The sequence below is a fragment of the Miscanthus floridulus genome, chromosome 9 (genome assembly GCF_019320115.1).
Source record: "Miscanthus floridulus cultivar M001 chromosome 9, ASM1932011v1, whole genome shotgun sequence".
Taxonomy (NCBI): Eukaryota; Viridiplantae; Streptophyta; class Magnoliopsida; order Poales; family Poaceae; genus Miscanthus; species Miscanthus floridulus.
Window position 1 is genome coordinate 79,195,126 of NC_089588.1, and position 6,298 is coordinate 79,201,423.

Consider the following 6,298-nt stretch of genomic DNA (forward strand, 5'->3'; position numbering starts at 1 on the left):
TTATATCAAATTTGGCAAAATTGCAGCAGAGTGGCCAATTCATCTCAAAATTCTCATAAATTTAGCTCAGAATTAGTTTAAAGGCAAGGTGCATCATAGGCAGTGGCATATGCTCAGAATTTTGTCATAAATTTCTTTGGCATCATAGGCAGCAAAAAGAATTGAATTCAAATGCTACGGTTCACCAAAAGCATCATAGATCAGTAGTATAGCAGTTCAAAATTCACCAAGTGTAGTATAGCAGTTCAGTTGAATTCAGAGTAGCAGCAGCAGTAGTAAGACAATAGTGGTAGAGAGAAATAGGTAATACAAGTACCATTTTGCATCAGGTAATGTACTCGGCAAAATCGGCATAGCTAGTAACCAGCCATTTGACATTGCACGCAGAGGTGCAGCAATCAGAAAACATTGCATACAGGGTTGAACTAAACTCAGAAATGCTTCACTTTAGAAGAGGCTAAAGATCATGTACTTGTGCAGCCAGTTCCTAAATCAATATCAAGAGAGAATGAGGGAAAAACTGAAACCTCAAACAGAAGCATTTAATCAGAATCCGCGATGCCTGGGTTTTTTTTTGGTATTGTTTGCAGCAGATTCCTTAGGGTTAACCACAAAGATAATAGGCAAAAAGATTAGAACTCAGTCATATTATATCCTACAGACCTCCATCCATATGTCCTCTTTCCATGTAAATTCATTAGATATAGGACAGATATCTATGGGACAGGTTACTGAGAAATCTAACTATATTAGTCCTCCTAAATCTAACTATAGTACCAGTGTAAGGTTGTTTAGACTACAAAATCTAACTGCTCCATCCAATAAAATTGATCAGACATCCATTTGGTTAAAACTGCATAGATGAAGCAGGCGCAGACCTATATTAGTCCACCAAGAACACTTTTATCCATGAATATCTTTTGCTAGACTGAATCCACTTTTTAATCATTATTCAGTAAATAAGAAGTAAATTGGAAAAATAAAATAAAATGATAGTTCTAGTATCTTTTACAAGGGAATAGAAATGATTTACCGGTATCAATCATAACTGCAACAACTGGATGGCAGTGGCATTACACAATATATATGGAGTATTTTGGAAGAAACACATTTCTGAGCACCTCCAAAAATTTTTTTGTTCTGTTTTATATTCTCACCTTGGTCAAAATGCGTCGGTGTGGTCGACCAAGGTCAGCGGGGGCGACGGCAGCCCTCGGTGTCGGCGGCCGGCGCTAGGGTTCCGGGGATGGGGCCCAGCACGGAGGAGCTCGGCGGCCGGAGCAAGGGTTCCGGGGATGGGGCCCAGCGTGGAGGACCTTGGCGGCGGCGCGAGACTTCTCAGTGGCCGGCGCTAGGATTCCGGTGACGGGGTGCCGGAGGAGCACGGGGGCGGGGCGCGGGCAAGGGAGAGGAGGACGGGGGCACAGACCGGGCACGGGGAGGAGAACGGGGGCGGGGGTCAGTGCGCGGAGGAGCTCAATCGGCGATGGAGATGGCGGCGGCGGCGTGAGATTTTGGCAGCCCTTCGGGGTCAAACTGAACCGCGCGAAAGACTTAGAATTTTGAGGGTGGGGACGGCTTATATAGGTTGCAATTAACCGCGGCGGGCAACGTAACAGCCCGCCGCGGGAAATGTTTACCGCGGCGGGCGGTTACGTTGCCCGCCGTGGTTAATCTATTAACCGCGGCGGGCGGGTTATGTTGCTCACCACGGTTAATCGATTAACCACGGCGGGCTCTGTTATATGCCCGCCGCGGTAAAGATTGTCAGCAACATTGAGTAGCATCAGTTCAGGATTTCAGTAGCAGCAGTTCAGTAGCATTGAGTAGTAGTTCAATATTTTAGGATTTCAGTAGCATCAGTTAGAGTAGTAGATTGAGTAGTAGTAGTAGATTCAGTAGTAGATTGTTGTAGTATTAGAGTAGTAGAGCGAGTAGTAGTAGTAGTAGAGCGAGTAGTAGTACTAGTAGTAGTAGTAGAGTAGTGGTAGTAGATTGATGCATGCATATAGAGTATCTGGGATTGTTACATATAGAGTCTCTGGGATACATTATTACATATATGTCTCTAGGATACATATAGATTCCACTACTACATTATTACATATATATATGTCTCTGGGATACATAAATCATTTTGGTGCAGGTGCTTTCACCGTCCTCTTCTCACCTTCGGGGCGGGCCCACGGCATCATCCTGGACTTGTTGAATCGGTCCTCGACGACCTTGATCTTCTTTGGATGATCGGTAAAAAGCTCGAGCTCCGCGTAGTTGTTGTATTGTTCGGGACTCTGCACCCCATCAGCTCCCATAATCCGCTGCTTTCCGGACACAACCACATGCCTTTTTGGGTCCTCTACATATATATAGTAGGCCACTTGTGCGACATTGGTTGCTAGTACCCACGGGTCATCTTTGTAGCCGATACTTTTGAGGTCCACAGTGATTAGCTCATAACTATCCACTGCAACCGCATTCGGTTTGACCCACTGGCAATGGAAGACGGTTATGCGTAGGTTCTGGCCGTAGTCAAGTTCCCATATTTCTTCGACTTGCCCATAGTATTGCCTCCTCTGGCCCGTGTACTCTTCTTTGCCCTCGTATCGAACACCGTAGTTCTATGCCGAGCTCTTCTTGTCCTTGTCTTTCGTGTGGAACCTGTAGCCCTAGACGTCATACCCTTGCCACGTGGTGATTTGGCTGGATGGGCCTAACACAAGCCTCTTAACGATCTCCGTATCTTCATTAGGACATCCTTCAAGGGGTATGTGTTGCTCCTTGAGCCACTCTATGAAATTGCTCTTGTGATGGTTCTGGACCCATGCCTCCATGCGTTGTCCATCATTAGTGGCGCGGATCTCTTCTAGGTTCTTTTCAATATATTTCTCCATGCTCACTAACTGATGAAGGATGCTGTAATGAGCTTCTTGCACCATTCGGTTTGCCACATCGGTGTGCACTTTTCGGCCTGTGCACCCCATCCCTGAGGTTTTGCCTTCGTGGTGATGGACAGGCAGCCCAATCACCCTCCCATCTCTTATGTACCTCATACACTAGTTCACGGCCTCCTCCGTTGTGTATGCCTCGATCATAGAGCCCTTCGGGTAAGCGCGGTTATGGACGTATCTATTGAGGGTGGACATGAACCGCTCGTACGTCCACATCTGGTGTAGGTACACGGGGCCTAGTTGATGGATCTGATCGACCATATGCATCATTAGGTGTGGCATAATATCAAAGTAAGATGGTGGAAAGCACATCTCGAGCTGGCAAAGGGTCTCCGTGATGAACTCCTTCAGGGCAGGCAGCTCAGCCTTATCAATGACCTTCTGGGTGATGCGATTAAAGAAGTATGACATCCGTGTGATGACCATCTTCACGTACTCTGGACAGATAGCCCTAATCGCAATTGGTAGGAACACCGTCAGCATGACGTGGCAGTCGTGTGAGTTGTAGCCGGTCATTATGAGGTCTTTCATGGAGACCAGGCTCTTGATGTTGGAAGAGAAACCAGTCGGCACCTTGATACCCCTAAGCAACTTTAGAAAAGCCATCCTCTCGTCTTGCGTTAGGTTGCAGGCCGCACCCAGGATATCGACTTTACCGTTCTAAGGCGGTCCCGGGTGATGGTCCAGCCTGATGCCCAGATTGACAAGATCCATCCCTGACTTGATACCATCCTTTGTCTTGCCCTTGATGTCCAGTAGGACACCGATCGTGCTTTCGAAGACATTTTTCTCCAGGTGCATGCAGTCGATGGCATGGGGTGATTCAGTGTTTTCCAATACGACAGGTACTTGAAGAAAATTGACTTCTTCTTGAAAGGAACGGCGGCGGGGACTTCCTCCGTCTGGTCCTGCTTTCGCTTCCTTGTCTGCTAGCTCCCCTCTTCAGGTGGCTTCTTCTTCTTTCCAAACTCCACCTAATCCATGTCCTTGACCATCTCATACACCTTTGTCCCCCAACTAGTCTGCGTCGGTTGATCATGTTGCGGCTCGTCCTGATTGTCAAAGTATTTATTCATAATACTTCTTCTATACCTGTGATTTTTTGCGAGGAACCATCTATGCCTCATGTACACCATCTTATTGGATCCCTTAAGGTAAGTGTAGCAGGTCCCGTCGATGCAAATTACGCAGCTGGTCTTCCCTTTGATCTGCCCCGACAGTGAGAAGAGACCGGGGTAATCGGTGATGGTGACAAAGATGATTGCTTTTAGTGTGAACTTCTCCTTGTGGGATGCATCCACCATCTGGACCCCAACATCAAATAGTATCTTCATTTCCTCCATGAACGGCTCCAGGAACACATCTATATCGTTGCCGGGCTGCTTCGGTCTAGAGATAAGCATGGTCAGCATAAGGTACCTACGCTTCTAACATAGATGGGGAGGTAGGTTGTACATGGTGAGCACGACGGGCCAAGTGCTGTGTGAGCTGCTAAGCTCACCGAACGGGTTCATCCCATTGGTACTTAGCGCGAACCTAACATGCCTGGGCTCCTTGCCAAACTCCAGGTAGGCCTCGTCGAAATCCTTCCACTGCTTGCCATCAGATGGGTGCTGTAGCTTGCCATCGTTGTTCAGGCGGTCAGCTAATGCATGCCAAGACATGATCTTGGCATCGTCCGGGTTCCCGAATATTGCACGCAGGCGATCGGTCATGGGCAGGTACCACACCGACAGTGCTAGACTTTTCCTGTGCGTGTAACCCTCTTCTTCATTGTCCTGCTAAGCTGAGATCTGTTTGGCCACACTGCTCTTCTTTGCCCCCTTCTTGTTCTTCTTCCGACCACCCCGCAAGCCTCCCTCGTCTTCTGCATCCACGTGACAACCAGCATTTTTCTTGTACCGACTAAAGCCGCAGTGCGGACAACTCATCAAATTCTCATACTCATTGCCCTGATACAGGATGCAGTGGTTAGGGCATGCATCAAACTTTCTAAGCTTCATCGCCACTGGCCGGATCAGCTTCTTGGCCCGATAAGTATTGGCGGGCACCTTGTTAGCCGTTGGGTACGTGGTGGCAAGGTAGCTTAACAACTCATTGAAGCTAGTGTCAGACCAACCATGACGAGCCTTCAACATCAACATATGGAGGTTAAAACGGAGCGCCGTGCACTCCTTTGGACAATCGCCGCTGTCCTTATAGAGAGGATCAACTGCCGCCTGCTTCAACTCTCTAAAATTCTCCAACCACTTTGAGCAACCCAACACAACGTCATCTTCATCGAAATGTTTGACTAGATCTTCAATAAGCTGCACATCCTCGGGTTGGCTCACAGTATCCTGACCATCCCCACCATTGCCGGCTTCATCGGCCATGTCTTGCATTAGATCATCCACCATGATGTAATCACGACAACTGTTGTCACTGTCGGCTGGCGCAGCTGCTGCTGAAGATGATGAGGAGCCGGGTACTCCTAAAGGATCTTTATTCACCGATGGTGCTGTCGTCGTCGGCGTCGAAGAGCTCACTCCAGATGCACCGCCACTCGCACCAACTCTTTCGCCATGAAATGTCCAGACGGTGTAGCCCTCGACGAAACCATACATGATCAAATGAGTTTGCACCTCACTGTCTCGGTGGGCTTTCAGGTTCTTGCAACGAGAACATGGACATATGGTTGTCATCCGCTTCAGTCTCTCACGGTGAGCTTTACCAGCAGCAATAAACTTCCTTAATTCAAAGAGGTACCACGGATCATTCACTCTATCGATCTGGTACATCCATTCTGACCTATCCATCATACCTGCGAACATTATCCGTCACAATCAACAAATAAAGAAGAATTAGGAGAAATTGATGATTTTTACGTCCAAAATCATGAAAAAGAGAGGAAATAACGATGTGAAAGATGAAGCATGCATCTATGATGAATCTAAGGTTAAAGAAATACATGACATCATTTTTCCATTAAAATTGATCTAGATCTAGATATAGATCTAGAGAGAACTCTAGGTGATGGAAATAGAGAGAGAGGATGGAAGGAGAGAGGGGGAGCCTTTATGAACCTCTTATGATGTCCTTCTCCCTCAAATCCAAGCCCTTCAACTCAAATCAAAAGTTTCTTCAAATTTTAGGGCAAAACCTCCCCCATGAGTTTGAGAGAGAGGAAGACCCGTGGAGAAGACGAAGGGGCGGCGGTGATTATTTGTACAGGCTTTACCGCGGCGGGCAATATAAAGCGCCCGCCGCAGGAAATGAACTCTTTACCGCAGCGGGCAGTTTAAAGAGCCCGCTACGGTACATCGTATTAACCGCGGCGGGTGATTCATACTGCCCGCCGCGGTAAATAA

The 6,298-nt window shown here is 47.5% G+C and overlaps 1 pseudogene; it reads right to left on the reverse strand.

Annotated features, from left to right (window-relative positions):
- Positions 1 to 1,232: 1,232 nt before the first annotated feature.
- Positions 1,233 to 5,323, reverse strand: LOC136480134 (uncharacterized; annotated as a pseudogene).
- Between the last annotated feature and the right edge of the window lie 975 nt (positions 5,324 to 6,298).